Consider the following 9,180-nt stretch of genomic DNA (forward strand, 5'->3'; position numbering starts at 1 on the left):
GCCCAAAGAAGCCAGAAGAGGGCATCAGATCCTCTGGAAATGGACTTAGAGACAGTTGTTATCTGCCATGTGGTTGCTAAGAAATGAACCCAGGTCCGAAAGCAGCAATTGCACTCAACCACTGAGCCACCTTTCTAGCCCCCAAACATGCATCCTAGACCTATAAATTTTATATTGTTTTTCTTACTTGATGGTTCCTTTTTGTCTTTAAAAAAACAATTTCTTTAATTTTCAAATTATATGAGTCTGTGAGAATAAGCAGGTGTGAGTGCAGATGCTCATGGAGGCCAGAAGAGGGTGTTGGAGCCCTGGGGCTGGAGTTATAGGCAGTTGTGAGCTGCTCAACTTGGCTGCTGAGAAATAAACTCTGGTCCTCTGCAAGAGGATTACTCTGTCTTAGCTGCAGAGCCATCTTCCCAGCCCTTCTTTTTACTTTTCTTAAAAAAAATTATGAGGCTGGGAGTAGTGGCACATGGCTTTAATCCCAGCACCTGGGTGGTGGAGGCAGTGGACCTCTGTCTAAGAGGAAGGCCAATCTGGTTTATATAGTGAGTTCCAGGCCAACTCATGCTGTAGGGAGAGCCTGTCTCATAACACAAAAAGACAAAACAAATATACATATATATATGAAATAAGTCTTTATTAATAAATTAACTATATTCCAAATGAAATCTGGGAATCTGTATCTGAAATACAGAAAACATGCACTTATATCTTTTTCATTATTATTTTTATTTTATGTGTATGCATGTATTGCCTGCATGTAGGTAAGTGCACCCGTGTCATGCAATGCCTGCAGAGGACAGAAGAAGATGTAGGATCCCCTGGAACTGGAGTTAGGAACAGTTGTTAGCTGCCATGTGGGTGCTGGGATTTGAAACTGGGTCTTCTGCAAGAACAGCCAATGTTCTTAACTGCTGGGCCATCTCTCCAGCCCATTTATCTTATTTTTAAAATTTTATGTGTATGAGTGTATTGCCTGCAGGTGCGTGAGTGCACCGTGTTGTGCAATGCCACGGAGGTCAGAAGAGGCTTTGGATTCCCTTGGAACTGGAGTTAAGGATGTAGCCGCTATGTGGGTGCTGGGAATTGAACCTGGGTCCTCTTCAGGAGCAGTCGGCACTCTTAACCGTTGAGCCATTTCTCCAGGCCCCCCACCCCCCCTTTTTTTGGTCTTTTTAAGACAGGCTCTCCCTGTAGCCCCAGCTGGCTTGGAACTCACTATGTAGACCAGGCTGGCCTCGAATTCACAAAGATCGGCCTACTCTGCCTCCTAAGTGCTAGGACTAAAGGCATGTGCCACCACGCCCAATGCACATTTTCTCTTGAGTGTCTCACAGCTAAAAATACAGGCAAAACATGCTAAGAGTCCTGGAAACATTTTTCATTTTTTCTTATGAGAAAATTTAAATTTAGTATTTGTTTCACATTTATGTCTCATTATAACATGCAGATAGAAAGTATCTTTGAGGGACTAGAGAGATGACTCAGAGATTAAGAGAACTGGCTGTTCTTGCAGAAGTCCTGGGTTGGGTTCCCAGCCCCCACATGGCAGCTAACAAACAAACTTAACTAATTCTAGGGGATCTCATGTCCTCTTCTGGCCTCTGCATGCCCTGCACACATCTGATATACTTACATGCAGGCAAAACACTCATACACATAAAATTAAAAATAAAATAAAATAAAGTACCTTTGAAAAGATGTTATTTTAATTTGGGCTTCCAAGGCAATCAAAAACAGGAGTAAAGTCCAACATTACTGTTTCCACCCTGATGTTCTCTCTCTTACTTCTGAGGCAACTGTTTACCTTGTAGTGAGCATGTCTCTCATTTAAGGAGTATTTTACTTGATTCATTCTATCCTTCTATAGCTGAAGGCACAGAGTTGTTTTAGAGCTGAGCGGATGACTGAACAGAAGTACTCTGCCCATCCCAGCCTCAATCTGTCAGTCTGTATTTCCTGGAACAGCCCAGCTTTCTCAAAAAGGTCTGTGACCATCTGGCTCTGGTTGCAGTAGTGACAGTGGCTGATCTGTCTGTGTGATTGGAAAGGTCATACAACGACAGCAAAACTGTCCCTCCTGTAGCTGCTGAGCCTTCTGACCCTGTTCCACTCCACAATGCGTCATTCTAGTTGCTGCCACATGGTGGGGACACAGATCAAAGTGGGGGACCTCCCCTGGGGGCATGCCCCATGTCCTGGCTGGCATCAGTGTCTACATAGATGGGTGCTCCCCATGCCTGCCACACTGATCTCAATTCATATCACCTTCATCCCAGGCACAGATTGAACTGCCTCCATTCAACTGCACAGGATCCTGTGGCACATTTGCCTGCTGCCCCCTGCAGTGACCACAGCTGCCCTCTAGCACATCCCACCCATCTCCCCACTGCTTCTGGGTAGCCATGGACTGAACCCTCTCAATGACAACATTGACAGTTGCCTTCCTTTACTGTGATCCTGAGCTGTGCCTCCAGATGTCTAGACTTCCAGAAGTTAACTTTGGGTGCTGAGCCCGTGCTGGGGTCCATTGTTCCAGGAGCCTGAGGAACTGTGCAGAGGGCAAGGCAGTGGCTGAGTAGAGCTGGGAAAGGCTTTGGTCCCCACAGTTGGGGCATCAGGAAGAGCTGGAAGGTTGGCTCTGGTGAAGCCACAAGTGTGACAGGGAGGACTAGCAAAATCTCAAAGAGAAGCCTCTGGATTCAGGCTGTGGCCCAGGTAGGTTCTGGGAGATTGCTTAGGTGGGCAGAGGGTCCCAGCTGCCTTCAGTCCTCCTGAGGACTGGAAATCTGTCCCCAGGCAGAGCTGCATTGCTACATCCACTACCTTTGCCTCCCAGACCCTGCTCTAAGGAAGCACCCCAGTACGTGGAAGTTCTGCCTTCCCCCACCCAGCAGCTGCAACAGGAGTTTGTCAGCATTCAGGGGGAGCAATTCCCTGCATGCACCTGCTCAGCTCCTCCTCAGTGTACCTGCGGCACCTGCTGCCTCGCCTCACTTCACCTTGCAGTCCCCCACTTGTGGTGCCAAATCAGGATTTTGTTTTTAGTGCTGGTAGTTGTTAGAAATAAAATATACATGGTCTAATTCCAATACACAAGAGTTGGCTTAGATACACTTAAAGTTTACTAGACCAAAAATAAGCAGGAACAGGTGGCCCAGGCTTTTAATCCCAGCACTGGGGAGGCTAAGGCAGGTGGATCTTTGTAAGTTCAACACCAACCTGGTCTACATAGGGAGTTCCAAGGAAATCAGGACAACACAGTGAGACTTGGTCTTAAAAAATTCCACCAAAAACAAAAAACCCAGAATTTAACCTCTGGAAGTCTAGACTCTGGGGGCACAGTCCACAATAAAAGTGTGTGGGAGGTGGGGGAGGTGGATCCTTACCAGTACCCCCAGGAAAGGATCTGTTCCTAGTTTCTCTCCTGGCCCATAGAAGGCCACCTTGGCTCAAAGTCTCTGTTTGCAGAGTGACTGTACCCAAATATACCCCCATTTTGTTTTTTGTTACAGTCTTACTATGCAATCCAGGCTGCCTTCAGCTCTCCCAGAGTTAGGATTCAGGATGAGGGAATGTGGTCTGCATTTGCAAATTCCCATGAGGTGATTCCAATATGGAATATTCTAGAAGCAATGATCTAGGTCCTGAATCTGTGAGAAAGTTTAAGTGAAGGACTAGACCCCAGGTCTTTTTTCTCTTCCTCCCTCCCTCCCTCCCTCCACCCACAGGTCAGAGGTCAACCTTGAGCATTATTCCCTCTCTTCCTATCCTGTTCCTCCTATGTCAGGCTGGGTGGGTGAGCAGCTGTCTCAGGGTCAGATTCCAGTTTGACCTTGTAGGCTGGTGAAGGGTGCCAGAGGCAACCTTCCCCCTGACAGGCACCTTAAACTGCAGTCTCTTTCCCTTTCTCTTCTCTGAAAGAACATCCCCTGGGAAAGGCTCCACCTACCACCTCTGCTATAAAAAGTTGGAATTTAGCCTCTGGCAATCTGGAGGATCCAGGCCCTGGCTGAAGTCAAGGTGAGGGTAAGAGGAGGTTCTTTCTGAGGACCCAGATTTGCTCCTAGGCAGAAAACCACTTCTTTGAGGTAGGAAGACAGGAAGAAAAAGGTGACAGTCTCAGTGGAGATCAGAACTCTGAGGACAAGGCCAGGGGAGATTCTATAGGGAGGGAGATGGGACTGTACCACTGAAGATAAAGATCTCTGGGCTGCTGTGCAGGATGCTTCTGAGCACCTTCTCTGTCTTTCTCTCCAGGCTCTGCCCCTACAACTCAGTTTGCCAATGTACTCCAAGCAGGTGAGTGACAGCAGGTGATAGACCGGCCTGGGAGCCTGACTCCCAGACTGTGCCCACTCTGCTTCTATCTCCCTCTAGCCCTGGTGGGTACTGACCTTGGGGGGAGGTGTTAGGAGCAGAGTCAAGAGCAGAATCAGGTTTCCTAGCAGGGGACTCATGCATGGGGGAATCACAGTCCCAACTGAGGATGGCCTAGCTCCACTAAGAGAATGCTCTGTTGGGACTGTCCTAACATTCTGAGAAATCACTGAGCAGACGGACCCTGGTTATTGCTGGGGATTTGAACCAGTGACCCCCGGTGAGGTGAGGATTGGGAATGAGTAAGCACACCGTTTGCCAGCCCACGCCGCTGCCATTACCCAGGGACACTCAGATGCTACAGGGAGTCTTAGGCAGAGACTCATTTATTGCAAGTGTCACAAAGCTTATAAAGGCACCTGGAACCCCCCCCTCCCCACCTGAGGGTGTATCTTAAGGATGGTCACGTGCTGATCATCCACTCCTCAGCAGTGCGGAAGTATTCTTCAGACTTTCAAAGCAAGCCAGGCCGCGCCTCCAGTAATTTCCTTTTGGACCTATGCAAGGTGGGGCTTTTAGGTCCCCACAGTTATTTTTGCTCTGAGGCCTTCAAATGATGTAAGAGGTCCCATGTATGGGCCCACAGTATATAGATATATCTCGAAGGAGGTGAATTGTGGGTAGGAGGCTGTGAGTGTGAATGACAGAGAATATAGTTAGGGGATAAAGGTTGGATAGGTGGGTCATTTGCCATCAGGCCCATCCAGGTCCCTGAGTTTCACAATGACCCCTTCAGCTGTGTTTTGTGGTTTATACCTATAATCCCTGAGCACAAGAGTCACAGAATTGCCAATAATTTGAATACATCCTGTAATAATAATGAATTCCAGGCAAGCCTGGACTACAGGGTAAAACCCTGATTAAAAAAAAAGACACCTAGAAAACTCTGAGGTTTGATCTAGTAAACACCCTCATGTATGATTTGCATGATGACCAGTCAAATCCAGTGAACCTCCATTGGAGATGAATTTTGCCTCCCATGTATGGGAATTAAGGAGACCCGGGCCCTTGTATTAGGAAACATACATACACATCTGAATAAAGACAGAGGCTAGCCAGGCATGGTGGTGCATGCCTTTAATCCCAGCACTCCAGAGGCAGAGGCAGGCAGATCTGTGTGAGTTCAACGCCAGCCTGATCTACATAGTGAGTTCCAAGCCAGCTGGGGCTACAAGGAGACCCTGTCTCAAAAAGACCAAAAATAAATAAATAAATAAATAAATAAACAAATAAATAAATAAATACATACATACATACATACATACATATATATAATTTGATAATATTCCAGGTCAACATACAGAAATGCACAGACGGAGCTGCCCATGGTGGTTCACCCCTGTAGACCCAGCACTAGGTAGGCTAAGGCAGGAGGATTGTAATTGTTAGAAAATGTTAGATGGGGATTGACCAGGGGGATTTGAAACTGAAAGATGAGACCGACCTCAGGAACAGATTGTTCTTTATTGAGAACAATGAAGGTGGCGACCATGGGATTTGAAACTATACACTGGGGCACAGTTGACCGGCTGCTTATAAGTGGTGGGAAAGGAGGAAATGGAGACTTTTTTATGACCTGTAGGTCTTGGAATAATGCAAGTGCCAGTAACAGGGTTTGAGGTTTGAGACAATAGTGGCTGATATTTTTGTTTGTTTGTTTTTGTTTTTTGAGACAGGGTCTCCCTGTAGCCCCAGCTGACCTGGAACTCACTTGTAGACTAGGCTGGCCCTGAACTCACAGAAACCGGCCTGCCTCTGTTCCCCCCCCCCCTCCCCCGCCCCATCATCCCTTATCTACAGGAAGCAGTCAAAGAAGAGAAGAGAAATGACACCCTTTTCCTTTGTCTTCAGGGTCTGCAATAAAAGATAAACGTCTGGACTTAAAGGACCCCAAATGGGGTTAAGTAAACCACAGACCTGAGCTAATTTGCAACCCAGGAACTGTGTAAAACCCCCAACCCAGAGACTGTTATCTGGGATAACAAATGTCAGCCCTGCCTGGCATGGTGCCTTTAATCCCAGCATTGGGAGGCAGAGGCTGGCAGATCTCTGGAGTTTGAGGCCAACCTGGTGTATAGAGCAAGTTCCAGGCTACCTGGGGCTGCAGAGAGACCCTGTCTCAAAAGACCAAAAAAGAAAAGAAAATTTAAGATTACTTTACATACTTTACTGGATTCAGGTATATAAAGAGCTGCCCCAGGGCTGAGAAATGGCTCAGCAGTTAAGAGCACTGACTGCTCTTGAAGAGGATCCAGGTTCAATTTCTAGCACCCACATGGCGGCTAACAACCATCCATAACTCCAGTTCCAGGAGATCTGATGCCCTCTTCTGACCTCTGTGGGCATTGCCATGACATGGGTGCACTTACATATATGCAGGCAATACACACACACACACACATAAAAATAATAAAATATTTAAGAAATAAAGGGCTGCCCAGATAGTGGGACAGGAGTGGAATCTTTAATATTGTTGATTCCCATGAGGAACCAACTTTTATGACCTAAGTTAGAGAAAGAAGAGATCTAACATCACAGGTCAAGTAGGCATAGCCCAGGAAAGGGATTTTAAAACAACTTTCGTAGATCTGTCTCAAAAGAAAGGTGTTCTACTGTAAACAAAAGTAGCCTTTTTTCTTTTTCCAGTCCCCTATACTCTGGTTTAGTAGGAAGGGGTCAGGGAATCACATCACATACCTATAGACAGGAAATAAGCTGATCAGGATCCAGACCAAACACAAAAACTGCTTCCTTTTGGATTGTACTCCCTTGGTACAGGAAGGCAAAACTTAGCTTCTCTTGACTCAAATTATTTTATTATAAGTTTTGTACCTTTTGTTGTTGGACAGAAGGAGAAGACTTGAATCATTTAAATGTGAAAACTAGTTTTGAGTAAGGTAGGGGTTCTGGGTCAATTAGGAATATACCTAGGGAAATATTAAATATCAGAAACTATCCAAAATGTCTAATTGTAAAAGAGTTTTAGGAAAAAAAAAAAAAAAGAGAGAGAATGTCTAGTTACTTGGGAGTACTGAATTGTACCCATCCAGCTCTAAGGCTCATATGGATGAGTTCTCAGATTGAAGTAGGCACATGAATCTCAGAGTTCACCTCTTTGAATTTTGTAGTATACTAGCGGGTTAGAAGTACCTGGATGGAGACTTTTTTTGTCAAAAACATAATTTTTCCTTAATTCTTTTTCTTCTAAATAAAATTTAGGAAACACTTTAATAAAATAACAAAATGAAAGTGCTGCCCGGATTCCCTCTGGGTCTCTTGCGCTATCAAGCAAACCATGTACCATATCTTCATGTGCATTTATTATTATCGTGGGGGGAAGGAGAGGAGAGGGGAGTAACAGAGGAATGTGTACCCAGTGCCTACCCTGGCACCTCGGGCAGCGTGCTCAGAGCCCGCCGTATCAGACGGAGCCACGCCCATAGTCACCGCCACCATTTGCTCACGCCTCAGGGGCCAGCGATCTTGCCCCACGTCCATAAGTGTCAGGCCATCTGTCCTTGAGCTGCTGCCCGGTTGCACATTCCCCACGCCATAGCTCGCATCTTCTGTCCCAAGATGGCCCCCAACACCTCCCCAGTAGTCCAGGCTCCACGCAGCAGGCCCCGTCCCTTGGAGGAACTAGCCAGTTGGGAGACAGAAAGTCCAAGAGGGTATGTTTGAAACATAGAAAGGACATACGTGGTATCTTGAATATTTAATTGTAACAAATTCAGGTAAAACATAATACTCTTGTTTTATTATGACATGCAGTTTGAAATTATTTTTGTCTTTAAAATTTAAAGTAAAGAGATGAATAATTATTTCAAATATATTATTATAATGGAATGTATTAAGACTGTCTAGAAACTTTAAGATGTCTTTGTAAGCCTTGAAGCAGGTTTTTTCTTTTTTTTTTCTTTTTTTTTTTTTGTCTTTTTAAGACGGGGTCTCCCAGCTGTCCTGGAACTCGCTATGTAGACCAGGCTGTCCTTGAACTCACAGAGATCCACCTACCTCTGCCTCCCGAGTGCTGGGATTAAAGGCGTACGCCACCATGCCCGGCTTGAAGCAGGTTTTTTAAATGACCAATTAAAATTTTATTTTGAATTTTATGTGTATGCGTATATTGCCTGCATGTAAGTAAGTGCATCCTTGTCGTGCAATGCACACGGAGGTCAGAAGAGGCTGTCAGATCCCCTGGAACTGGAGCTAGGAACACTTGTTAGCTGCCATGTGGGGGCTGGGATTCAAACCCAGGTCTTCTGCAAAAACAACCAGTGTTCTTAACTGCTGAACCATCTCTCCAGCCCTTAGATGGCCAATCTTTAAAAAATGTTTAGAGTTGTTTTTACATAGGCTTGGCAAAGATAATAGACCTTGACAAACCTGTTTGTTGGCTTTATTTATATATTTATTTTTGGTCTTTTTTGAGACAGGATCTCAGTGTAGCCCCAGCTGGTCTGGAACTCGCTATGTAGATCAGGCTGGCCTCAAACTCACAGAAATCCACCTGCCTCTGTCTCCCAAGTACAGGGATTAGAGGCATGTGCCACCACACCTGGCTATTTGTTGTTGTTTTTTAAAAAATATTGCCTGTATGTGAGTGCATCCGTGTCCTTGGAAGAGAGTTTTGGATTACCCTGGAACTGGAGTTAAGGACGGTTTGCTGCTGTGTGGGTGCTGGGAATCGAACCTGGGTCCTCTGCAAGTGCGGTCAGTGCTCTTAACTGCGAGCCATCTCTCCAGTCCTTATTTGTTGGTTTTAAAGAGGCAGTAAACAGCCTTAAAAATCTTTAA

The sequence above is a fragment of the Nannospalax galili genome, unplaced genomic scaffold (assembly GCF_000622305.1).
Source record: "Nannospalax galili isolate Female #2095 unplaced genomic scaffold, S.galili_v1.0 scaffold471, whole genome shotgun sequence".
NCBI lineage: Eukaryota > Metazoa > Chordata > Mammalia > Rodentia > Spalacidae > Nannospalax > Nannospalax galili.